Genomic DNA, 27825 nt, shown 5'->3' with positions numbered 1-27825 from the left:
ACGTGCAGAAAAGCAGAACCAGCCTGTTGGAAAGTGGAAACTCAAAAGTGTCACTCGGTCATTTTTAAATGCCAGGGAGTGATGCCAGTGAGCAAAAATAATCATGTTAGCATATGGAAAGATATTGTTCTGTTTACATGGTTTAAGGATATGGTCATCTGAAAAACACCCTCAAGTCTTTGGAGGTTGATGATGAATACCCGCAGTATATTCTGTTTTTGAAACTTTGCCTAAGGCATGGGTAAAACCTTTTTACTCAAAGTTTGTTCCAAAACCACAGAAACAGGATGAACAATATTTAAAGCAACTCGCTGAAAGCACTCAATGAATAACATAGTGTATTTTATATAGTAGTGCTTTTGGCCTTGCCTTTGCCAGAGCTTTTCCCACTATCACTGGTTTGTTTGTCAGTCAACATACGTCGGAAGGTATGATAAAATCAAGGTCGCTCCTTGGAACACTTGATTGGGTTAGGGTTTGAAAAGAAATTCCTTAGGAAAGTCAGTTAAGAAAGAAATTTTGTTGAAAGGTAGCACACTTGAACTTGTGTAGAAGTGACAAAACTGTATTCTTTTTTCAACATTTCTTTTTCTTGTGAAAATAAGGCCTAACACCATTGAAATCACAGTGTAATAGTGTTTACATGAGAATGCCTTCAGCACCGCAAATCGACACTTAGAAATGCTGGAAGCCATTCGCATTATTCTAAGGCTATATATTATTAAAAGTGAAGACAATTTTCAATTCTGGTAATGACACGGATTTGATGCACAATTTGTCTTCGCGGGCCACATAAAATGATGTGGCGAGCCGTATCTGGCCCCCGGGCCTTGAGTTTGACACCTGTGATCGGAGATTTTCCACAATCACAGTCTCTGTGATAAGTGCTCGATCAAAAGTTCCTGAAGTGATGTAACTGCACATAATTGACCTAAACTAGCCAAATGGGCTGGTTTGTGTCAGTTTTTCTTGTGTTAGTCAGTGACAAACTCACATGGAGTCAGTGAACAGGGAATTGCATGCAAATTGCGCTCAACACAAAAAAGGAGAGTTAAAATTGACATGGATAAAAAATAGAAGATTTGTGAATGGAAAGTGGAGCGTAACACTTGATTGGACTTAATTGCGTTATTTGAGGCTTAGTCATTAGCAGAAGAGATCTTATTTCACAGGACTCCACTTAATTAGTCGTTTCAATTAAAGACATAATATACACTTTTGTCAGCTACAAATGTCTTTCTAAAGACATGATTAATAGACACTTTTCAAGGATTAATTAACATATATTGTTTACTGCTCCTATTAAATACATTTTCATGAAAACTATTGCGGTTCTGATTGCTATATTTGTTCATAGTATATACACACACAGAGAATATCCACTCAACTCAAAATAAAATAATAGCAGTGTGATGGGCAGACTTCACACAGTTGTCAAAAGGAGATTGAAAAATGGCCATACCTCTGACTGAAGTTAAGTTCCGAAGGTATTTTTGATAGCTCACTTGCTGAGAAGCACATCCGGAGCACATGCCATCAAACTTTTGGTGTGTCATTTGACTATTTCTGTCACAGCGGTGGGAGATAGAGTAACTAAAATAGAGATGGGGAAAAAAAGAAAAAAAATCACACAATTAGTGGTTTTAGTTAAAGTGAGAAATATTTTTTATTTATGCAAATAGTGTGTGTATATTAACATCACGGAAATTGCACAGCTTTGTTCTCATGGCTCATATTAATACCATGTTATAGCAGGAGCTTGCTCATTCCAAAACACACCCGTGTGCAGTAAAATGATCCTATCAATAACATTAGTAATTAACCATGTAAGGACATAAATGGAATGAGAAACAGCCGTTTTTTTGGTGACCCTGCTGTGACCCTCTCCAAACCCCAACATGGCATCATGCTTCACTCGCCCTTAGGCGAGTCAAGGAAACTTGCTTCTCTCTCTACAGGCTAACAAGGCTAAGTCAAAATCCCATCGTGGCATGTGCTTGATTAGGCTTTTGTAGCAACATGAGGTGATCTGAGACTGAGTTGTTTGACATAATAGAAAAAGGAGGGGAGAGAGACGGCGAGGGAGAGAGGAGGATCAGTGGCATGAAGGGAATCAACAACAAATGCTGCCTCCTCCACTTTGACTTTGTTTTTTCCTAAGATATTGACAGATGACCAAAAATATATAAAATACGACGTATTTTTGGCCAGGAAAAATTGCATCACAGATGATAATTGTACAAAGATAAAAATTCAATCAGTGTGAGCTCAAGTAGGAGGAAATATATCTCGCAGCACTTCATGTCGCAAGTCCTTAGCCTTATCATGTGTGTGTGTGTGTTTGTCTGTGTGAGTGTGACAGACCCGTAGGTGTGATTTCCAATATTATTTATAGACAAGATTACTCTGCTCATAAAATTTCCCTCATCGTGCACTCCCAAATCACATTCTTTATTCAGCTGACTTTCCTCTGAACTTCCTCCATCTTTTCAAGAGGACAAGAGTGAAGCAGAGTCAATGGATGAGTGTCTCGGTTGGATTTACACGGTATTAGAGAGATGCAGAGAGTTTGTGGGTGCTAAAGTGGCTTTGGAGAGGTTTGGAGATGGGTAATGCTCTGTATCCTCCAATTAGCCTTCTCAGCATAATTTACACCAAATCTGGAGGAAACTTGAGAGAAGCAGAAATGCATCTTAGTGTAATGTAGAACTGTCAAGATAATAATTACTCTAATTTAGCATTCACATTACAAAGCTTAAGATAGTGCTTTGATTGTCTGGCAACCAACTCTGCATCTATGATAAATCATTTGTGAAAATGACTCAGAATCTTTAAGTAATAGGTTCAAATGAGTCCATTACCGTATTTCCCGGACTATAAATCGCGTCGGAGTACAAGTCGTACCAGCCATAAAATGCATAATAAAAAAGGAAAAGACATATATAAGTCACATTGGAGTATAAGTCGCATTTTTGGGGGAAATGTATTTGATTAAATCCAACACCAAGAACATGTCATCAAGAACAAGACATGTCATCTTGAAAGGCAATTTAAAATAAATATACAATAGAGGCAACAACAAGCTGAATAATTTTACATTATGCTAACATTACATGACACATAAACAAAGAACTGAGAATGTGCCTGGTATGTTAACAGAGTTATTCAGATAACTATAGCATAAGTAACATGCTAACAAGTTTGCCAAACCATCCGTGTCACTCCAAATCATTAAATCCAATGAAAGCTTCATCCTCTGTGTTACTTTTAAACAACTCCGCTAACACCGAAGGTAGAAGATGCGGCACTTCCGCTTACATCAGATAATTTAAAAATCCCAAATAATTAAAATAAGCGTCGGTCAAAGGTTACTGCATTATTTTTTGTAAGCTCTGTTGCTGCCAAAAGGTGGTTGCCTACATATGTGTGGGTCCCTTAAGAAAAAAAAGGAACACTAACCACACTAGAGATACAATTTGGATTTTAAGATTAACACATTATTGTCTACACACATGGTTCCCCTCACTGACTGCAGCCTGATTTACAATGCGAATCAAAGTTCATCCTTAGAAGATCTGTCAAGAACATAGACGATGAGAATATTTACGTTAAGTCCCTCTAGGCATGAACCGGAGAAATGAGGTGAGATTTTTTTTTTTCAACTTAATGTCTGTGCTACATTTCCCAAACTGTCGACACATTCTTCCTTTGGCCCCTCCTCCCATATCACCTCCATCTTCGGCCCTACAGGGTCGATGTGTTATGAGAAAATGTAGTCACTGGGAAGTGTCACATCTGCATGGGGGAGTCTGAGCGCACAAGGACGTGGGAGTGGGGGGTTTCTGGGAGTGTGAAGATGTGTAATTTAATCGTAAACTCTGGAGAGGACTGTTATGCTCACTCCCTGAGATGGAGCAGAATTCTGATTTAATACAAATTAGGGGAAGGGGCACAAAAGGGAAATGATACTGCCCCCAGACCGATTCAGATCCTCTGAGTCTTTGTATCTATGCAGTCACATAGGCTGTTCAAGGTGCATCTGAAAAGGTCCAGGACTGATGTTGTAAATTATTCCTTTTAAACCACAACTACATTATTGCCCCCTAAAGCCCACCATACGAGACTGTGTGACCTCAGCACTTTGCGGCAGCCATTGTACATTTGTTTTCAAATCATTTAAACATATCCTCTGAGTTAGGTAAGCAAGCAACGAGAAGGGTCAATGATGATGACCCCAATGTGACCAGAGTTGTTAGGCATAGTATTTACAGGTGAATGGACCCAGAGGAATTTACATTGAAGAATCTGACATTGGCAAGGCTGAAGAAAGCAAGACAAAATCGAAAGTCATGTTGATCCTATTCTTTGAAGTGAGCTCCACTCTGAGGTTTTGTCACAGTGCCAGAAGATCAACCAACATGTCTACAAAGACATTGTACTGTATTTGCTTCGCTCAGTGCAAATTGTGGCTACGCTTGTGTGTATGTGTGTATGTGTGTATGTGACTAAATTCATGTGTGAGAACTTTGGTGGATAATAACAACCTGGGGCTATTCGATCAATTTTTGCAAGGAAGGAAGGCAATGCCAAAGGATGTAATAGTGTTAGTCTTCTGGTTGTGTGCGTTGCAATTAAATCTGGTTCCACTTCTTGCACATGTGCAAAACATGTTTCCCCTAAACAAGGCCAAGGGATAAAAGAAAGTGAGGCAAATGTCACTAATTTTGCTGAGAATTTCAAACTGCAAGCAGAACATGAGAAAAATGAACGTGCAGGAAATTCACTATCCTTCTGACACAATTGCCACAGTCTAGATATATATATATTTTTTTTGAATGAATAATCACAGACTTTCAAAGACAATGTATAGTTTTGATAAAACTGTCAGTTTCGTGCTACAGTTAAGTAACAAGTATTTTGTTATACTTGTTGATCCAGCTCATGCTGGATTTCTCAGTGTACCTAATGGTTTGTCTGTGAGTGTTCACTATGTGCTACACAATATTGTCTTGTATACATACGTGTCCATCCATCCGTCCGTCCTCCGTCCCTCCCTCCATCCGTCCGCCCATCCATACATTTTTTCTGGCTTTTATTCTGTTTGGGCTCATGTTTAAGATGGCGCCTATCCATTAGACTTTGGGTGAAAGTTGTGGTATACTGGATTAGTCACGAGTCAATAAAAGCATGCGGAAAACATGAGAACTACACCCAGATGAGATTCAAACCCACAACCTTTGACTGTGGGGTAGACATACTAACCACCTTGCTGACATCTGGTAACCCAAATGCCAAAATCTACAACTTGACAAGAACTAAAAGTATAAAAATATATGACTGTAATTATAAGTTAAACTGGTAGCTTCAGGAGCAGAAAAACATGTTTTTTTTATCCCCCAAAAAAGATTGTATCGAATCAGTTTTCTCTAGTCCACAAGTTACATGCGATGTTTCATGGTTTTGCAATTGCACTATTCATACCTCAGTGCATAAAAGGAGAGACAACCCTTATACAGCCTGTGAAATGCAAAACATAGTTTCACAATGTTGTGAACTTGTACACAAATGTTGGAGGTTGCAAAATGATGTGTATTTAAGGTTTTATTTTGCACTCTCTTGCCTTTTTGCTCAATCTCCTGCTGCACTGCCTCCAGGGCATTGATAATGTGCTGAAAAAATGACTGCACCTCCCAAAAAGAGGTCCTTTCCTGTGCATATTGGTCTTGTTGGAAATAATTAAAAGGGGATTTGTGCTGGAGGAGATTTGGGGGGCTGTTATCACTGTGGTTGATTTATCACCTTAAGCTTATGCACTGGCGGCCCTGTTGCTGCTGTGAGACAATCATACATCCCATGTGGACCAGTACCCACCTGGGTGAAAAGAGAAGTTCACTTACACATCCGAGAAAGGTGGTATTTTAATGGCACGCCGTCAAACGTGCAGGAGCTTGAATAAGTGCAACACAGTGGGAGTTCAGGAAGAAGGAAAATCTGGTAGGCTGCAGTTACTCCGTGACAACATGCAAAGTTTTCTATAGCTTCCAAAACTTTTCAATGTTTAACGCTTATTGCTTCCTGCCTTGCTTAACTTGAGTGTGTGGAAAGTTTGCGCAATAAACACGCCCTTGTATGAACTCACTTTTGGATCACTTTTGGAGGCCTCACATTGAATGATCATATCTGTGAGATGTACTGTAACCCAACCCTAAACATTGACCCCAAAACTGGATATTTTAGTTGATGGCCAAAATGATGCCGCAATATCTTTACAAAGTTAGTTTAGTCTATAAATAACATACATACATACATATTATACAACATTATTATAAATTACCTTGTAATTCTTCAAAACATGTTCAGATGCTTAAAGTACTAATCATTCAGTGATTTAAAGAAAACACCTTAAACTAAAAAAGTTTGTATATTTAGTATCCAACCACAGTTGCTGAAGGCTCGGGTAATAACCAATCACAGCTCAGATTGCAAATGTCACATGACCAAACTCAGAAAACAGATGAGTAAATCTCCTCTGCCTCCCGGATGGAGAATTTTAAAACCCTCATGTATATGGCTAGTTGTTATATGACAAGAAAAGAAACAATGACTTAATTAGCACGAGCTGTTTATTGGGGTTAAACTCAATTATGATAATTGAAGTGACTGTAAATGTAGTACCAAGGAGTAATGCTGTAATACAGCTTATTTATTGAAGTATTTGGGGTCATTTACCATCATATATCTCGGATGATGGAGAAGGGCTTTGTCCGTATGGGTGTTTAATTTAATGCACGGCCCATTACACATTTAGGAAATTAAAACAAAGCTTTCAGAGTCAAAGGCCGTCAGCTAATTCTATGCGGAACCTGACTCATTTTTCATGTCAAGAAAAGAAACAATGACTTAATTAGCACGAGCTGTTTATTGGGGTTAAACTCAATTATGATAATTGAAGTGACTGTAAATGTAGTACCAAGGAGTAATGCTGTAATACAGCTTATTTATTGAAGTATTTGGGGTCATTTACCATCATATATCTCGGATGATGGAGAAGGGCTTTGTCCGTATGGGTGTTTAATTTAATGCACGGCCCATTACACATTTAGGAAATTAAAACAAAGCTTTCAGAGTCAAAGGCCGTCAGCTAATTCTATGCGGAACCTGACTCATTTTTCATGTCTGTTCCCTTCATTCTACCAAGCGGGGGTTGGTAAAGTTTTAATGTTCTTTATGTGTATGCAGGTTTGTAGACAAGCATCAAGGCTAAGCCTCTTAAACCACACAATGACAGCACCCGATGAAGTCTCAGTAAACAGAGAAGCAGGCGTCATTATCACTCATGTGTGCTTTTGGATTTTCTTCACTTGCTCTCTAAGCTGTCTGCTGTCCCTGTGTCAATATTCATGTGACACTTAACAGTGTGAATGTTCATTTATATCCCCAGTCCACAAGCTATGACAATACAAAGACTTAAATTTGTTAAAAGAAGACCTTGTTTTAGGACACCCTAATTTTGCTCATTGCTTACCAATAGCAGAATATACCATACAAGGTGGTAATATTTCAAACAGTGAGACCTTCATGTCTAAATAAACGCTAAGAAAATATCCATATAAAATACAAACCCCAATTCCAATGATTTTGGGACATTGTGTAAATTATCACATTTTTATAAAAACAAATATTCTTCCATTCTAAATTTGATGTCTGCCACACGGTCCATTAAAACTAGGTCAGGGGTACTAAAGACTGAAAGTTGAGGAATGCTCAAAAACATTCCACAGGTGAACAGGTTAATTGGAAACAAGTGCGTGTCATGATTGGTTAAAAAAAGAGCATCCCCGAAAGGTTCAGTTGTTGCAAATAAGAACCACTTTGTGAACAACTGTGTGAGAATATAGTTGCATGTTTCATGAACGTGTCTCAAAGTACGATTGCAAAGAATTTAGGGATTTCATCATCTACGGTCCATCATATAAAAAATCACACACATGCATGCACACACAAACACACACACACTCTCTCCCTAGCCTTTTTTTATAGCATGTATAAAATAGCCGAATAATAATGTTATCGCCACCTCCAATGACTTAAACCTCAGTTGTCATCCTTCTCATTAGCCACCCCTGGGAAATGTGCATACAGTAAACACTCCTGATCATTAAACACTGGAAACAACACATGGAATCGCAAATGAACACAGTAAAAGATCATGAAGAGTACCAATAAACCTATTTAATTAGTCCAGCTCCATGTATGGACGTCTCCTACAAATCATCCAGGCTCTAGGTCTAATTTGTACAAAGACAACGACGAGTCATACATCCAGCAAGTGAATTATCAGCTGAACAAGGGCAATTGGACTTCCATTGTGTTTTAAGCGGCTCAGTGACAATAATGGTCCACAGATTAGTTGTTCCTCTCGCTTTTATGTTTTCACCCACTAAATTAGAATGCCCACAAATCTGCATTTGTTTGATTATTTCTTTGTGCTTCCCAATAAGTGGCTACAGTGGATTCTCGGTTCACGAATTGGATTTCTTCCGAAACCTTCTACGCGGACCAGAGCAATGCTTCCTACTGAAATTAACTTGAAATAGAATCATCGTTTCCAACCAGCAAAAAGACATTATGCTGAATTTAATATTTTTATTGCTGTGAAGGTAAAATGCAGTACAATGCAGGATTAGGTGAAATCACACTTTATTGTGTAGAAATAAACCTCTTTCGACGATCAAGTCAATAACAACGTAGTAGCTTATTCATATGGGATATGGGCTCTTTTTCATTTACCCTCACATCCAAAAGTTGTCTGCTGTACCGTGGCTGAAGATGGCAAGCAGGAAGGCCTTCACAGTCAGTCCTTGCTGTATAAAATCATTTGGTTGTCTGAAACACTACATGGGGTAAACAGACTATCATTATTTTCAGGTCAAATGAAAAATAGCCGTGAGAATATTGTTTTAAGCAAACAGAGAAATATTTTCTTTGTGTGAAGGTTATATTGATGTAATTCAGTCATTTACCGCACACAGGAAGCTCAACCAGACTATTTAACTTGGAACGGTGAGACACAGCAAAATGGCCAGAGTTTCCTGGGAAACTTTTTTCAGCCTCACCCAGGTTTCAATAAATTCTCACCCTGTACTCTAAACGTTTTATCCATATTCAGTGACAATTACAGTCCCGGTGCAAAACTGTCGATTGGATAGTTTTGCAGGTGTCATGCCAAAGTCTATCATACAATATTAAAAACTGACCACCGTACCGGATCCAGCCAAGGACATCTGCCTCCAAAATGACTCTTGCCAACCACGCCATTTATGCGTTTCTAGTTATTTTTTGCTTTAATTTAAACAAGGGGGCAATAAAACATGAGCAGTTCCTTAACATTCAAAACTCTTATAAAGGCCTAAATCACTAATGGTATGCTGGAAAAACAGGACACCTCATAAAACCCTGGGAAAAAGGCCTTCTGTTTTAATATACTCCCCGGTAACTGAATTAAACACTGTAAGGAGAGCTCTTGTGTCGGAATCAAGGACAATGAAACGTGACAAGCATAAAGTTCAGGGACATTTTACTGTCCTTTTCTGTCTTTTGTCAACTGTAAGGCTTAGTTGAAAGCAGACCCACGGGGGTATTTATTTCAAAATGTTGTCCTGGGGCTGAAGACAAACAAGTCATCTCCTTGCAGCAGTGCTGAAGATAAAATGTGATAGCATATGGGGGTCATTAAAGCTTAGACAAGCTCTGAGTCAAACTGCAATTTGCTGATTGACAGATGGCCATTGTGTGACCTTTCCATCTTGTTACCAGTGATGGGAAACCTCAAAGAGGATGAAAAGGAAGGTAAAAGAAAGAGAAAAATAGTACGTTATAGTGGACAAAATGACATCATGCAAAGGTTGGGGGACATATTTTTAAAAACAAAATCTCAGATAGTACTTTTGAAAATTCCCAGCTCTAGCCTATTGGATGCTCTTGTGTGACTTTGTGATGTGAAGGTTTAGGCTTCAGAGTACAAAACAGGTGATTCCTCCCACCCCCCACTTCTGAAATGCAGAGAAACTGTTCAAGTACATAGACATTTGTTTGTAGCCTCAACAAACAGAATAGATACTGCACAAGATGCAGATTCTCTTTGATTTCGACTTTTTGGACTCCCAGATGAGAAAAAAGATTTATATACTTGTGCAGGCTCTCCTAACTAGCATTTTCTTCAACTTTGAATTAAAAGCGTCTGAAGAAGAAAACACATAATTGTTTTATAGATTTGTGGTGATGGATGAACTAGTGCGCTCACCAGATTGCTTTTTCGTTCATTGAACCACTCTAACAAGCAGTGCAGTTCTACTATAGTATTGTTTGAGAGTGTAAACCCAATAGATTTAACAAGGAAGAGGAAAATCACACAATGAACAAAGGACTACAGTGGAAGATATCCAACATTTTCATATTTATCCTTTTCTTGCCATTTGGCTAGATGTTTATTAGATTAGCAATTCTGCCATGTCAACGACGAGGGTTCACTGCAGACTGCGTCTCACCAGTGACAAGAAAATAAAGCTTTAAATTTTCTTCACACTGTGGGTGCAATTCTGGGTACAGTTCATACTTAAAAAGTATCTGGAACCAAAACAAAAATGACAAAATATTGCCAAATGAATATTCAGAACCAAAGCAACTAAGACTATTTATAGATTTCAAATGACACTTGACAAACTCAGGTGAAAACAGCTTATCGAGCATTTATATGTACTGACTTCTGAACTCAATTTTTGCACGTTTACAAAAGATTGCTGTTAAAATTGGAACTGTAAGGCAGTGACACACTTCAAAGGTTGTGGGGAGCGAAAACTTTAGAATGTCTTTCTGATGAGCAGAAATCCCAGCAGAGTGCAAAACGGTTCACGGTCCAGAACCACAAAAGTCCAATGAAAAAAAAAACAGAATGCATAACACAATGCAACCAACAGTTCCCAAGAAATGTTTTTTAATTATTCCAAGCCCTCGCACTCCCTTTGGTCTAGGCGGGACTTTGTTCAGCTGTGAGGAGCGGCACCAGACCCGCTCACAGAAATCAAGTGCACGTTGCGATTGGGGATTCTGGTTTCATGTGGTAACAATAAAATTTTGCACTAGGTTTCACCCGCAGCATTTGCAGCATTTCCTGTGAAATGCTTAGCAAGGGACATTTACAAACTTGTTACGGCTGTGTGCATTAGGGTGTTGTTAGAAGTCAGCCTGCATGATTGTGATTTATTATGATTATTCTAGACACCAGTGGGATGCAACGCAAACTGAGGAAAGTTGTGATGTCTCTCAAGTACAGTATGGCATGATTTAAACATACAAAGCCTGCCATACAAACGACATTGAAAGTATAGCGTTGTGTCCAAAGTGTTCTTTCCTCGCTTGAGCTTCAAGACAACTCAGTGAGTGGACAACAAGGTCACACAGGATAATCTAATCACTCACTTATCATATTTCCTGGCCAGAGGTTCATGCACAGGTTGTTGATTGCTGTGTGAAAAGCAGAAAATCAATGTTTATTCTCTCGGTTGACATTATCCTAAGTGCATTAAAGAACCAAATAACCCCTCACGAGGATGATATAATTATTGTACATGGTACAGAGACGATCCCATAGACGTTTCCTGGCAGTGGTCTGCAGGCCACAAACTCGATCAATGCTCATTAAATTATCAGCCATAATTGTTTCTTATCTAATGCTTCATTTACACAATGACTGAATGAAAACAACTTCATTTAAGCAATAACTGAAATAAAAAATGGCGGCGGGGTGGGGGTTGAGCGGGACTACTGTGTTTGATGACAGATGACATCGAAGCTCTTGTTAGATGTCTGTCAAACACTTTCAACAGCATTGTGGTCCCCTTCAAAAATATCCATTTTGTGACTTATTTTCAAATGTTTAATGAAAATTCCAGGCTCCAATATGGTATTGTTATGTAGAAATGAAATCTTATTTCACTTTCAGAACTTTGGCCAGCTCTTAGCTTATCTGCTAACTCCATTCTTTGTCTTGTCATTCCTTACTTATCATAACAGTGCACTGTTAACCAAAATTAGAACACTAAATTTGTTTAACTGCACAATGATACAAATATACACAAATCGATGAAATGTGACATGACCGTGTTAGTGTTTTATCTGAACCATGTTCTCAAAGCTTATCGTACATCAATCATGCAACTGATATCTGACACAATATACCTGAGGAAGAATAGGTCAAAACATCAGATCAGTGCATTTGTTATATCTTCAGTCTCAGAACTACACACACACAGACGCACGCACGCACACATAGACAGTATAGTTTCATGATGCAGCAGATGCCCAGACTGTGGGAGAGTGCAGAGCCAGTGAGCTACAGAGGCAGCCATGACACTTTTCTTTATTTTTTCCAGCTTGGTCAGTCGTGTTGTGGCCTGTGAAGCCGGGTCCCAAGGGCCTGGCAGTGAAATAGTAATACGGACCATCTGACACCTGTCAAAACAGCCCTGTTAGTTGAGCGTCAAGCCCTGTCAGTTTGGAGAAGAAATTGCTATGCAGCCTCTCAATTCCCCTTTTTTTCCTCGACTTTCCTCACTCATCCTCGCTCCTCTTCCTCCAACCCACACTGGCTCCATCTGCATCACTTTCTTTTCACAATGTGATGTCACATTTTTTCCATATTTCTGCACATCTATCTCAATTTCCTATTTCTTCCCACTTTGACAGCCATTTATCTTCATCTTTTTCATCCTTTGAATGAAGTCAAAATAAATTGTGACTCTCACACATTTCAACCTTTCTTCATCTTTTTTTTTCAAAGTTGAAATTAATGCCTTTCATGTTAAACTGTGAATTTCAGCTCATATCATTGTCATCTCATATCATTTGCCAAATAATGCATGAAGCATATAAAAGCATTGGCTTTCTGAACCACCGTTGGCTTGCCTGTTAAAAAAAAAATATATATTTTCCAAGACCACTTTTTAACAACTCATTTCCATTTCATTTTTTTGTCAAGAGTCCAATGCAACCTTGGCTTCTCAAAGAAGGAATCAAAGAAATTGTGCCCACTGTCCACAAATGCATTTACATTTCAAAGAGATATAAAGCTAGCCAGATGGCCCAACACTGATGGTTCTTGCACCTTTTAATGATCCGAAAGAAATTCTGGTTGAATATTGTCCAAAAGTGAATATTCATTACGGTTTTAAACATTAGCCCCTTTTACTATACACTATCAGTTGAATCATTTCACACACGTTTCATATGTGTGGGTGTGTGCGTGAGTGTGTGTGAGAGTATGTGTGTGCTGAGTGTTATCATGATCAAACTGTATATCCAAAATGTTGTCTCCTTCCAGTCTCAACTTCCACATTGATTTCTATATTTGTATATTGTTCAAGTGAAAGAAAATAATACACCGTAGGGTCTGCAGAAAACTTACAAGCTTAACTGTGTCTCTAATAAGTAGCATTTTAAATCTCAGGAAATGTCTGAAATAATCATCCACATAGAAGCCCGCAATCTCCCTTTGGCAATGGAAATTAGTTTTGCCTTATGTGCCTTATGTTTTTCTTTAACAAGACTTATACTGAATTTTTCCTGACATATTCCTCTGCCTGTATTGATCCAAAGGTTCATGAGCAAACCAAAACTGAAAATGAAGCAATTACTGTATGTCCTGTAATGGTCTATGTCAATTTAATCTAATTCAACCACTATCAGGCCTATCTATTTACATCGGGGTATGTTAAATCACATTTTCATCATATATCTACGATGTAGTTAGGTGGTGCATGGTTTCCCTCGATGTTGCGGCTCAAGTAAAAAAAAAAAAAAGGTGGGCCGCTCCATTATTTAAGTTGCCGATACCTGATTTTAATGTAAATCTCCCTCACTTGCCCATGACAGAAAAGGAAATAAATATCAATTTCTTTTTTTGAGTGAAGGTGACACGGATTATTATTTTTAAACATTTTCACTGTAGATACAGAACAATCAATAGAAGAGGATCACGCCACTATGTCTTTAGAACTGACCATCAAAATCAATAAATTACCAATTCTCTGACTGTCAACTGTGTGATAAATATCAGTAAAACCTTAGATGCAGGAGTGACCAGTCACATTTTTTTCTATTCATCTCACTCGTGAAATTTGCTGTCACTGAGAACAAATACTGCTTTCATCAATATGTCTTCAAAATGACATGTTTTTGAAGACTTGGATTGTATCTCATAGCCCCACTGTTTCTATGAAGTGGCACAGTGGGAGTGACAACTGAGGAACTGAGAGAAAATGATTCCAGTGTGGAATCATAACTATGTGCAATGAATCTTACTTGGCTGAATCAAATGTGCTTTGTCCCTTTTCAAGTAGTCCTTCCAAGCCTGTGGTGACCAGACCCAGCAGTACAAAAAAAGAGTTTCTGGACATAAATTACAGCAAATTCAATATTTTGACCAATTCCATCCAGGAAAAGTTTCAGTATTATTGACTAAATCTTTTGACCTAGACTCTCTTTGAGAAAAATGGTATGGATTTCACCGCTGATCATTACTCACTTGAGGCATGCATATAGGAGGTTTTCTCCCATAAACTGAAATGCTGCCTGAAGGAACAGACTGTGGATTGTTTCCCTTCTCTTCATCTTTTTCAGACGGTATACTATTATCTACTCGTGACTATTCATACTGCAACTTTAGTGTATATAAATATGAATGTATAACTGTATACAAGAATGGTGTTTTGACAATAAGTATCTCTTGAAGAAATAAATGGAGACAACATTTGACATTGTAGGAATATAATGTGCAATAAGACAATAAGACATCAATATTCATATAACAACAACATGGAAACACAAATAACCAGAATCTTTCCAAACATCCCCATGATACCTTAAACTGACCTCAGATATTTGTATTTAGAATCGTGGACAATCTATTTTACAAGTATGTCTTTGGAACTATTAAGATGTTGCAAAAATACTCAAATTGTCAATCAGATTAGAATTAGCATTCGATTCTGAACTTCAACATCATAGTATGGATGATTATATTCAGATTCCAAACAGTAACAGATAAAGCCAGTAAAGTAAAAGAATTACTTTTTAGTTTTCCAACTTTGGGGGAAAAATTGGTGCCTTCATTATAAGTAGTTGAAGTAGAACACGATAAAGGAAGAGGTGCTCTGGAGACCTCCACACTTCAGTTGGCAACTATCATTGCTAATTAAGGGTCTGGAAACCTTTGGTCTCAGTGCTGTGCTCCTTCTCACCATCACAATTCCTGCAAGCTCTATAGCTAACAGTGGTGGTGGGGTGGAAGGCGGGGGGGGATTGTCCCATTGGAGAAGAGAGCAGCAATGGAGCATCGTCTATAGTGCTTCAGTGTTTTGAAGCAACTGAGCTATTGCTTTTTTTTTTATCTCCCCCAAGAAAGAGGTCTGTTGGTTACACAAATTAAGGGCCAATTAAGGCATTTAAAAGACATGCAAAGATGACTCCTAAAAGTGCAACACTCTGAAGAGTTAAATCACTTCAAAAAGAGGCATTAGATTGACTATGTTGGTTTCTAATTTTCAGCATGAAATACAGATAATTGGGTTACATACAAGGCATAATATTTTTGTATTGGTGGGACAGACAAGCTATCTCAATGTGATGTAGTGAGTGTGTGTCTATGTGGGAGTAGCACAACATAATAGAGGATGAATCTAATTCAGTGTGAGCCTGAAGGCGTTCGACCGTGTCCCTCGGGAAGTACTGTGGAGGGTGCTTCGAGGGTATAGGGTGACGAACCAACTGGTAAGGGAGGTTCGGTCCTTGTATCATCGATGCCAGAGTTTGGTCCGCAAATGAATGAATGAATGAATGAATGAATGAATGAATGGATGGATGGATGGATGGATGGATGGATGGATGGATGGATGGATGGATGGATGGATGGATGGATGGATGGATGGATGGATAGAAATTTGCCGAGTGAATAGACACTGCATGCTCTTCACACACTTTCCATACTAAACCTCTGAACTAAACTTGAATCATGGCTTTGAAAGGAATAAAAAAAAAGATAATTATAGTGATTTATAAGTGAAAATATAAATAATTCAAAGGCCATGATGAAAAATAGCAAAGGGCCTTCCTCAAACAGGTAACCTCTAACCCGATGGTAATATTTTATTGATTGGAATTTCTCCTTGACTTCTCGCCCGATCATAAATTAGCACCAGTTGATGTGTAGACCTGATCCTGTTTTGTGATGAAAACGGCACATATAAGTCACAACAGGAGCACAGGGGCCGTCTGGATATATCATCATCAACATACCAATGTTCAAGTGGCAATAGTAGGGTGAACAACCTCTAAGCGTTACCACTTTGGTATTTGTATTGACTTACGAAATGCCTCACCCTCGTCTCAGTGTTTCCCCGTGTCAGTGTGAAAAGAAGATCTGATAAGATGACCTACTGAGGAGAAGAAACACAATCCTCTGTTTAACACATCCATCAACATTTGAGCTGGACAATCAATACAGAAAACTGTTATTTCCATCTATACATTGATATGCTGTCATCATATGACAGTCAGCCACTTTTAGGGTGCTGATATGAATTAGATATATGTCTTATAATAAAGCTATGTTAATGAGAAGGATAGGGGATACTTGGGTTGACAGAGACCCGTATACTCATCTAACATTAGGTAGACCTAAAATCTAGTTTCACTAACTTATTCAGCAACAACAAACTGCCAAAAACAATGACCCTGTGCAAATGAACCTAAAAGTGTTTTGTCATTCTCTTCGATAGCAAATGCAGTAATTTCCTGGGGCGTCAAGGGTAGCAAGTGGATCCTCTAGTATGAACTTCAGCCCCCCTCACCCCATCCGCCTTAATGTCTGCATCACATGCCTATCCATCTCATTGACAGCTCAGTGGCGTCAAGAGCTGGGGGGTGACATTGCTGACACAGAAGTGTGCCCTACACACACACACACATAAGACATTTTTCAAGTTCCAAGATGGCCCAGACACACATCTGGAGGAGAGGGGACACGTTGAAGGCGGAACTCGATCTGTGTCCGCAGCTTGGGGGGTCGTAACGGGAAGAAGCTGGAGTAAGCGGGACTTTCACTGCCATTTAACTCTGTGGCACTTATATTACTTGAGGACTGTATGTCAGAATGTACCCTTGCTTTGGTTGCATATATATCTGGAAGTGGTGTGGCCAGTGATAGCTGGAGTTAAAGTTTAGTTGACTGACTTTAAAAACTCATAAATCAGGACACCTGTCACCACCATCAATCCAAACGAACAAATACCTTTTCAAAACAATTTTTTTGTCGGGACGGTTGATGTAAATATTCACGTATGTGGATGGTGGTGGAACGTCGAGCAAACCTTGTCAAGGCTCATCTATCCATGTCATGTGTAGCATGTGAACTTCTTTTACTTGACCCGATGATGAAAATTGCAGCTGGAGCTCAGCAGACATGGTCGATGTTCACTATTCGTGCTGCTTATCCTGTACTGAAAGGCCACTCACACAAATGCAAAGCCCTTGGAGAAAAGAGATGACAAATGTTTCCCACTCACCCCTTCCTCTCAGGAGATACAGTGACAGGCTGAAGTGTTTAAGCTCGCACTTCTCTCAAACAATGGTAACTTTTCATAGCACCTACCTCTAAGACATTAAAAGTCACTTGCCTGCTAGTCCAGCTATTGTTCCCCTGAGATTTAAGTCACGTCACTTTGGACAAAGCCTTCCTTTAGCCCCACTAAAATGACTTGAGGAAACACATTGCTTTGTCTGGACATTATTTTGGAAATGTGCGATATGACTAGTGATATTCATTGTGATTTCTAAAAGATTCATTGCTGACTTTAACATCAATAAAATATTAACTCAGAAGAACTTTTGTTGAAAAAAAAAAGAAAACTATCAGTCACAATGTGAGATACAATTCGGCCTAGCAACATTGTATTTGAGGATCCATCTTTATTATTTGGCATCTTTATTCTTTCTCCTCTTGCTCTCTGGCACATTGTGCTGCTGGCAGTGGATGGCGATGACGGAATGGGATGTAGCTTTAATAGATTTGTCTGGCACGGAACAATGGAAGGGGAATCGTTGTTAACATTATAACATATCGATCGTTTTGACTCCATTTCCCAGGGTCCTGTCAGACAGGAGCCATTACCCACAGCAGTCATGTCACTTCCAAACAGACACACACACACACACACACACACACACACACACACACACACACACACACACACACACACACACACACACACACACACACACACACACACACACACACACACACACACACACACACTGTGACAGTTTCTGACAAGTTTCATGTTGATTTCACCTAAATAACCTCTTTGTAACCTGCGCCTCCACAATTTGGTAGCCATTACTTTCCTACACAGGTACTTCTTTTGTGCAGCGATTGATGGATTCCTCCTTAAGCCTACTTCATGTATAAGCCTCAAGCTTGAATGCCAGAAGTGGTTGGGGCTTTACTTGTGTAGATATTTAGAGAGGTGTGTAATAGTGAATCACAAGGGCCCAGCATACCGGTGAGCCTTTGTATGTTTACGAGGAGAAAATCACAACCATTTGAATGATGACGCAACCAACAGCACTGGACACCCATCCAGATTTATAGCTTGATTCATCTAAATCTTTTAAAGATTATTGCAGAAAGTTATCGCCACACATTGTGTATATTTTTAGGATGACATGATATTTATTTCACACAAAAATCTCACTAAGCTATGCAATAGACTATAAAACAAGCACTTGGTATTTAAAGTCACATCTTTAGCCCAATATACAATAAGTTGAACCACCTGTCCTTCAAAATGCAGCCTACGTATTTTTTTTCTCTCTAAGGTTGGCACTCTGCCCTGAATGTCTCGCCCAAGTCAGAGACTGTGATCCGACAAATGGATGGATTCCTCACAAAGTGTTTTACATCATTGTACTATCTGACTGCATTTGAAATTACTCAAAGAATGGGTTCTGGGTGGTACACAAAGGTAAGAAAAATCATAGTTCGTGACACATTTCATCATCTGCGCATGCTTTGTGAATGTGGGCAATCATCCATCAGCGAGTTTCTAAATTATGGTGGAAAGTCTAATGCAGGTATGGTACGTTTTTTTTTTTTTTTTTCATACATCCAAAAAACTCAGACATTGTTGTCGTTTAATAACCAGCAGTGGATTTATCATGTCTGGCGAATCCAATAGAGTTGACCTATTCTGTGGCAGTCCATTTGGTGACCTCTTGATGTCTAGTGAGCAGAGAAATTCAGGGTCAGGGAAGACACCCCCCTCCCACCACCACATCACCATAGCAGTGAAAGGCTGTCTATAATCTTCCGACTGAAACCTGTCTTTTCTTTTCTACTAATTCCCCTTGTTGAATGATGCTACGGAAAATTAAAGATGATGCCAGATACTTAAATATCCATTTTCCAGACGGTCACGCCTCATTTCCAGGTTATCCATCTTCTATTCTTCTCAAGAAAGTGTTTACGTTTAAACCCTACAAGTAAAATATCATATCACTGTTGGTTAGGACTTTTTAATCTTGATCATAAATTATAATGACATGTTGATGTTAAAAATAACTACATCGTAATAAGGTTAAACTGTATTAATGTTAATTGTCACCTGTAATATAATAATAGTGGCTGTGCACCTTGAGTTGTATTACAAATTTGCGCTTCAACTTTATTGACTACTAGTAACTCAATACATGGGTAAGTCACGAATACTGTGTATCCCCAAATTTCAAACAGAAGCAAAACATTGTGCTTCATTAAAGGGGCTTCATTCTACACTACCTTTCCAATCTATCACACTCAATCATATTCCAGAGGAGGCTGCTGTTGTCCTTGAACCTAGAGAGGATGTGTGTCTCAAGAAATTAATTTGTTGTCTGATTTCCAAGTTGCCCAACCCAGTCACTGGCCTTGACCCTGCACGATCTGTGGTGAATTTTAATCAAGTGTAAATAATGGTGTGGGTTTGTATGTGAGTGTGTGGCATGAATGTCTGCTAGGACAGGAAGGACGGTTAATGACTGCCCTCGATCCATATTCTGCCCGTTCTGATTGTATTGTGAGGAATGAGTGGGTTAGTCTGTGTGTGCAAAATGGCAGAAGAAAGAGTGTAATGTTTTTATTGTTTAGATCGTGCTAGTGTATGCAATCCCCCCAAGAGAAAGAAAACACTATGTACTGGTATTATATTCGCATGATTTGATGGATGTTATCCTTAAGCCAAATGATCATGATTAATACATGATTTTCATTTTGCTTGACCGTTGTGGCATGTTAATGTGACGTTGAAGGTGCCCTCAAATGTACATCTCATTGACAGGAGCTCACGGACAAGGAATCCATTTGTGATTTGTTGATTCTCTCCGTGTCTCCATCGATTTTCTCATCGCTTGTCCACTTAACACTTCTACCACCAGTTTCTTAGTTACTTGTAATAGTTTCCACCTTTAACCTTTTATCATAAGGGGCTGTTTACAGATAACAGATTTTGTTGTTTTGTGGTTTGCATTATTTACATATGCACTATAAAGGGTGAAAACCAACATTTAAAAAATGGTGGAAAAATTATGTATTTTTAGACAGAACTGAACTAAATACTGAATAGTTCAAATACATTACTAAACTTTTTTCTTTCTCGGTCAGGATTTATTTTTTTGTCAGGATTTTCATAGGAAAAATAGAGACCAGTGACATACTTAGGCCCCTGACATGAGTCAGCCTTTCCCAGTTATATAAGTAATGATTGCTGTCATTTCATCAATTGCAATCCGCCGTCGTCTACCCAGCCGCTAGCTCACCTGCTGGCTCACTGACAGGTGGACACAGTGGTAGTGGAACAATCCAATTCACCACTGCCTTGTTTCGTGAATCGCCTTGATATATCAGGGAAAGTTAACTGTTTGTCAAACGCAATGGCGCACTTAATTCAAAAGTGCCGCTCACACTACAGACATATTGTATGTGACCATAGACATTTGAGCACACACTGTGAGAATGTACTATTTGAGTGACAGATAAGAATAGAGTAGTGTGTGTCTCTAGACAATACAGTGTCTGACAGCTGAGGGAATGACTCAAATTTTCATCGATTTCAAGCCGATTTCATTTTTTTTCTTCTCTAGTGTTATTAAACTTTTTTACTTTACTGGGTCTTTAAATACGGTGGCTCGGTGGCGCACTGGGTAGCACGTCCGCCTCACAGTTAGGAGGGTGCGGGTTCGATTCCACCTCCGGCCCTCCCTGTGTGGAGTTTGCATGTTCTCCCCGTGTCCGCGTGGGTTTTCTCCGGGCACTCCGGTTTCCTCCCACATCCCAAAAACGATTGAGCACTCCAAATTGCCCCTAGGTGTGAGTGAGAGTGTGGATGGTTGTTCGTCTCTGTGTGCCCTACGATTGGCTGGCAACCAGTTCAGGGTGTCCCCCGCCTGCTGCCCGATGACGGCTGAGATAGGCTCCAGCACGCCCGCGACCCCCCTGAGGACAAAGCGGTTCAGAAGATGGATGGATGGGTCTTTAAATAATTGCAATTATTTTTCAGAGCCCATTTGCTTTGCCTTGATGCCACTAATTTCCCATCTCTTGAGAAAGTATTGAAAGTGGGTTATGCTAGGAATTAAAATGCTAACGAGTTAATTGGCAAATTAACAAAATAAGCTTGCAAAAGGTATGCAAACACCTGATAAATTATTCCTTATCCTCCTTAGTTCCAACATTTTCCATCCATTCAGTTTAGCCTCCACCTCCTAAACACTACATTGGTGTCGTGCTTGAGTGAAGCATTATAATAGCTGAAGGAAATGGCCCTTCTTGAGAAACTTTCAGGGAGCTGTCGAGGGGAGAAGATTAATGCCTGCCCAGGCTCTCTCCAGGGGATGGGACCCCCCTTTCTTCCCTCTTTACCCTTTTTTACTAATACCCCCCCCCCCCACCCCACCTTACAAACTTTGCACCATCCCCAGAAAGCCAACAACGATATGTCTCATGTAAACGTAAGATGCAGTAACAGAATGGCTCTAAATGCCAAGCATTTAGTTGATTCTCACTTTAGTGGAAGAACATTGCTATTTTCTCCAGGGACAACAAATTGCTTTGAGGACAAAGGAGCATTGATAGGCTCATTATCATCTGCTTAATGTCTTCTTATTTCTAAGGTTGACATGATGTGCACAAACATTTACTGGGCATCATTAATAATCAAAAAGATAACCTTTTAATTGTTTAAAAGACAAGTATTATCATTTGGAGCCTTACGTGTTCCAGGGATAATTAATCTAATGTTCTTTCATCCCATTTATTTTTGACAAAGTCACACCATTCATCCATTAATGACTCAGTTTCTGCCTTTCATCAAAACTTTACTTCCTGCGTTTGGCAATGTTGACATGGAGGCCTCCTTCTCATTGCCTCAAATTGACATGCCCTTTATTCAACCCTCACAGTGTCCCCCTTTCCGTCCTTTGTTTTCATTCACCCATCCATTCCTAAACTGTCTGTCTCTTGTCAATTCTACCTGTAAACCAAATTGTATATGCCTCTTGATCTGTTTCTTTCTTTTAGTTCAATGTCTGCTTACACTCCAAACCTCTGGAGCTTAAAAAAAAAAGAAGTGGTAACACAAATAAACAGGTTTTAAAATATACATTTGCTATGAAATACTCAACTGTGAAAAAAGAAGCGAAAACAAGTGAAGTGCAAAATATATGCAGCTCAAGTATTCACAGCCTCATCAACCTGTAACCTCCCTTGTATCCATCAATCCAATTATTTAACCTTTTCTTATAAGCTGCTATAACTTTAGACATGTGAATCAAGAACAGCAAGAGTATTTGTTAAGTAATTTACAATGCATTTATTTTGGACATTACACTTTATCCAAAACCGCAGAGACCTCAGCTTGCTTTGACCATGACAGAAAGAAATTTGCGTACACAAAGAAAAATCTGACCATAATTAACTGTTTTACAAGTTACAACCAGTTTATTTTTTTCTTAAAATCCTAGTATTGCACAACAGGCAATTTTGAACTAAAAACGTTGTTTTAATGCAACTTTAGGCCCTTATACACAAGTCATTTATGGCCAGATTTTTTTCTGCCAGCTTGCTGTCCTGTGTGTGTGAAGCAGGATGGGTCCTATCCTGTTGCGCAGCTGTTGAGAAGATGGGAGATGATCGACTATTCTAGCATTCCTCTACAGCCCCCACCTCCTGCTTATTCTACAGTTTTTAGAACCGCATGGGAAGCCTCGGCAGGTCACCCTCCATATCAGCTCTGTTGTGGAATCAGCCATACTCCCCTGGGAGTGCTGGTTTGAACTTTCTCAACGAGAATTTGTAATGATTTAGAAATGCATGCATCAGACCACCACGGGGATGGATCGCATATACCGCACGGAAAGTAACGATGCCTCATCCAATAAAGTGTGGCTCCATGTGTGAGCAGCATTTCCATAACCAAAGCAGCATAAATCGGCTTGTTAGTTGTTTGGCATTACCTTGTTCATCAACTGACACCTTCTATTGGCAACTATCTGTGAGAATTGGACCCTTGGGCTGCTTGAAGTTTTTCAGCTGTACACCCTTTGAATAAAGAAAGCAGACTGTTCCTACCAGGATTTTACAAGATTGTTTTGAGCTAATTTTCCTTTGAATATTTCTGTTGGTGCAGCTGTAGTGGCTGTGCAACAGAGATGACAAAGCTAATTACCCAACTTGGAAAATGTGCATGATTAAATCGTCATGTTTTTGTGAATACAATGATGAAACAGACAACCAGTAGCACTTACCCTAATATCACACCATATTTATTCGTCTGAAAGAAACCAGTGCCTCTGAACAAAGTTTATGCCACGGGGACTTGTCTGCATTTCTGAGTTTCTGGTGTTTTCAAGCTCTCTCAAAACCAAACAAACACCACACTCCCATTTAAAAAATTCATTCCGTTATACCTGTTTTGAATTTTATTCTGTTTGTATCAGGGTTTCAGTGGCAGAAAGACTATTATCAAATCTAGTCCAGCACGGGCATTCTAGCCAGGGCAGGACAATGTATATGTGGTTACCACGTCTGTCTTACATATCTGAGGTTTTGGGCTTTAGATCTCAACACCTGCCTTGGTGTGTAGAGTTTTTCTCTCTGTGATCATGTGCGTTTCCTCCAGATAGTTATGACAAAGACATTAAAAGGTCACTTTTCCAGCCTTACCTAGACGTACCCTAGTGCCCGCCCACTTTGAGCAGCACCTCTGATTTAACGTGGATGTGTCTCTTAAACACTAATACTAAGCACTTAATCTGCCTCAAAATGCTAAACTTTGGCACTGATTGTACTAACCATCCAACCAACCAACCAACCAACCAACCAACCAACCAACCAACCAACCAACCAACCAACCAACCAACCATCCAACCAACCAACCAACCAACCAACCAACCAACCAACCAACCAACCAACCAACCAACCCAAACCCAACCAACCAACCAACCAACCAACCAACCAACCAACCAACCAACCAACCAACCAACCCAAACCCAACCATCCAACCAACCCAACCATCCAACCAACCCAAACCCAACCATCCAACCAACCCAAACAACCAACCCAAACAACCAACCCAAACAACCAACCCAACCAACCAACCAACCAACCAACCAACCAACCAACCAACCAACCAACCCAACCAACCCAACCAACCAACCAACCTACCTACCTACCTACCTACCTACCTACCTACCTACCTACCTACCTAACTAACTAACTAACTAACTAACTAACTAACCTTCAAACGTTTAAAGAGTGTGCGTTTTTGCCAGCAGTAGCTCAGTCCGATCTCCGCAACACAGCTGTGCTTCCTTTAACAAATGGGTCACAGCTTACCTTGCCTTGTGACCAGTAGGGGTCACAGGGGAGAGGTTAAAAGATCAAGTCCACTTCCAGAGAGGCCACTGTTTTGGGGAATAGCATGGTTAATGCAGTTATAGGATTATGGGGGTAATGATCAAGCTGCTGTACTGCTCTACAAACAGCACATGGCAGTTTTACACAAGGATTCTTTCAGTTTATACATCCACATTTGAGCTTCATTGTTATACCAAAACTTAGTCTGTCTGATTTCTTTGCACTAGACCTGCTCTGTGCACGGCATTGAGTCCAGAAACATGTATGTACTTCTTTTTTTTTTTTTTTTTTTTTTTTTTCCTCACCTCAGTGACGATTGCAGGCGAACAGAATGTCATTCACATTTGATTTGGGAGTTTCATGGAATCCAAAGTACTTAAGCTACAACTGAGGAAATTAAATTGGTGTCAAAAGGGACACTGTGAACGCCAATTGCCTGTGAAGACATCCTGGTATAAACATTATTTTCGTAGGCCGGGTGCAATAGGGTTCAAATACTTAAATACACAGGAAATTAATGTCATACAAGTGTGATCTTTTACTTTTTTATATTTAGTTTTAGAAGCACTTCTTAATTTTGTCACATAACAATGCCATGATAGAGCCTGTAATGCAGGCAAACATTTGAAGAACAGCGGGAAAGAGAAGAATATTTGACCAAGTTACTATTACAATACCACACACAAATACATCAAATTTCAAGAGCTGCCAAATATGTTATTCATGCTAATTTCAAAGAAGATTTTGTTTGTATTGTCAACATCAGTAACCTCCTTGATCTAAATGTGTCTGATAATGGAGAACATGCAGGCACCCAGTCTGGACATGTGTGTCTGTCACAACCAACAAAAATCATGGAAAACTACGTTTCAATGAAACAGCGTAAATCAAAAAAACTGCCATGACAATGGAAAAATATTCAAATCTATCCACAGACGGCACCTTACTGCTACCTTCTGTCCTCACATCTTACTTGAATTCACTGGCACTTAAAATGTTTTGCATTAGTATGATTCTTGAAACGTTTTTACTGCATCGGAGAAACAGATTATGTCTAATCTCACCCTTTTGCAATGTATTCTACTGATAGGACTGCAGAATCTCAAACTGCATCTAAGGTACCCATTTATCCCATTTTACATACAAGTGGAGCAATAAGTGACTGCTGATGTCTTAAGGGCAGATTATAAAGTATACGAAATAATGAGCCTAGTTTATGAAAAATGTATTGAGGTTAGGTAAAGTGGGATCAGACACATAGGTTGTAACTGTCACCCGTGGCTGAATAGATATTGCAGCTGAGCAAACACACACATTCACACTCCTGTCTCCCGTACCGCTCTTTTTTGTCACCTCACTTCCACGCTCTGAGAATACATTATTTCCCTGTCCGCCTAATCCAAACACACACTGGCTAATTTCCTTGCCTCATTGATCACTTGGTGCGACTTCTCACAAAAAAGGAGGCCCCGACACCAGCTGTCTCCCACTGGGTCCATTCCTTCCCTATAAACCTCCTATTGGACATGCAGGATGTTACTCACACAGGGGCATCTTCTCACATACACTTTTTATATAAACAAGTTAATTTCACATTTCAAGTGTGACATATTTTCCAAATTGATCTCTATTGAATTCACGTCTCAGGAAAAACTACACAGTTCGTTATATATATGAGAAGTAATATGTATATATCCACCGACAAACTTTTTTTTTTTTTAACTTGCATGTAAATGTTGGTGTGAAATTTGAAAAGGATTACTCCCGTCATTGGATTATTCCTCGTCTTGACAGCCTTGTAGGAATGGTATGACTTTGAAGTGAGTGTGTACGCAATTTCAGAGCCACCTCTGGAAATAATAAAAGAAAATCCATCAAGAAATACATGACTGAGATGTTTCTTTTTTTTTTTTTTCCTCAATCATAAAGACGACTTCAATGGAATGATGCTGAATGCCACTCATGCTTGGCTACATTTTGGGGTTTTTTTTACACCAAGGTCTTTTCACTGTATAAAAAATAAGGCAGCATCATGCAGAGCAAAGATCACTTGTAACCTTCAAAGAATTCTTACACACACAAAATGTGTCTGGAATGTGTAGATTCACTATGACAAATAAGCACAAATGGTCAGCTGTTGGAGGTTTTACAATGTCACATATCCTTTGTACTGTGAACCAGACAGAGAGAGACTGTGTGGGCCTTTTAAAACTTAGGCGACAGATGACCCAGGAAGTGTGAAGGCATCCTGTGTGAGTTGTTTTTAAAGGGACATTGGCCAAGGTGTTTCTCGATGGTCACACTGGAGAAAAAAAACACTTTACTGCTTTAGAAACGTAGTAGTAGTATGAGAAAATAATTAATTACCTGAGTATTTTGAAAACCTTCATTAGTAGATGTAAGAAGTTTTCTGAAGTGTTATCAGTAACAATCTCTCATATTAACATGCAAGGTGCCATTTGCGTATTGAGTAGGTGTTATGTAATGACTTTTTTTTACATTATTCTTATCCCATAAACACAACATTACTTAGAGTACTAGTTACCTTAGCTGGCACATACAATCCATTATTGCTTTAAAACATGAAATATTCCGTGCTCTTTGAGCGCATGTTCATTCCGGGCTGTGAAACGTTTTGTGATATAGTGAGCTACTTTTCAATGTCTGGGCTCACGAGATACACTTTCAGGAACATTAATTACCACCAAGTCAACAGAATACACGGATATAATCTTTTTAGCATTAATAGACTCCTCACCAGACTCTCACTCTCAAACCTGACTGAATGTAGCAGGCCAAATGCACATACGTAAACATGAATAATG

General features: G+C 39.3%; 1 protein-coding gene across 10 annotated transcripts in view; it reads right to left on the bottom strand.

Annotated features, from left to right (window-relative positions):
• Positions 1-27825, bottom strand: part of mfsd8l1 (major facilitator superfamily domain containing 8-like 1) — a 304788-nt gene that overhangs the window by 67651 nt on the left and 209312 nt on the right. For all 10 annotated transcript variants that reach the window (XR_015067941.1, XR_015067944.1, XR_015067942.1 and 7 more), the window contains one exon: positions 1463-1593. The gene's annotated coding sequence lies outside the window, so the exon portion shown is untranslated. The remainder of the gene's footprint in view (positions 1-1462; positions 1594-27825) is intronic.

The sequence above is a fragment of the Syngnathus leptorhynchus genome, chromosome 13 (genome assembly GCF_054491065.1).
Source record: "Syngnathus leptorhynchus isolate UIUO chromosome 13, UIUO_Slep, whole genome shotgun sequence".
NCBI lineage: Eukaryota > Metazoa > Chordata > Actinopteri > Syngnathiformes > Syngnathidae > Syngnathus > Syngnathus leptorhynchus.
Note: the sequence above shows the minus strand (reverse complement) of the source record. Positions and strands in the feature narration are given on the sequence as shown.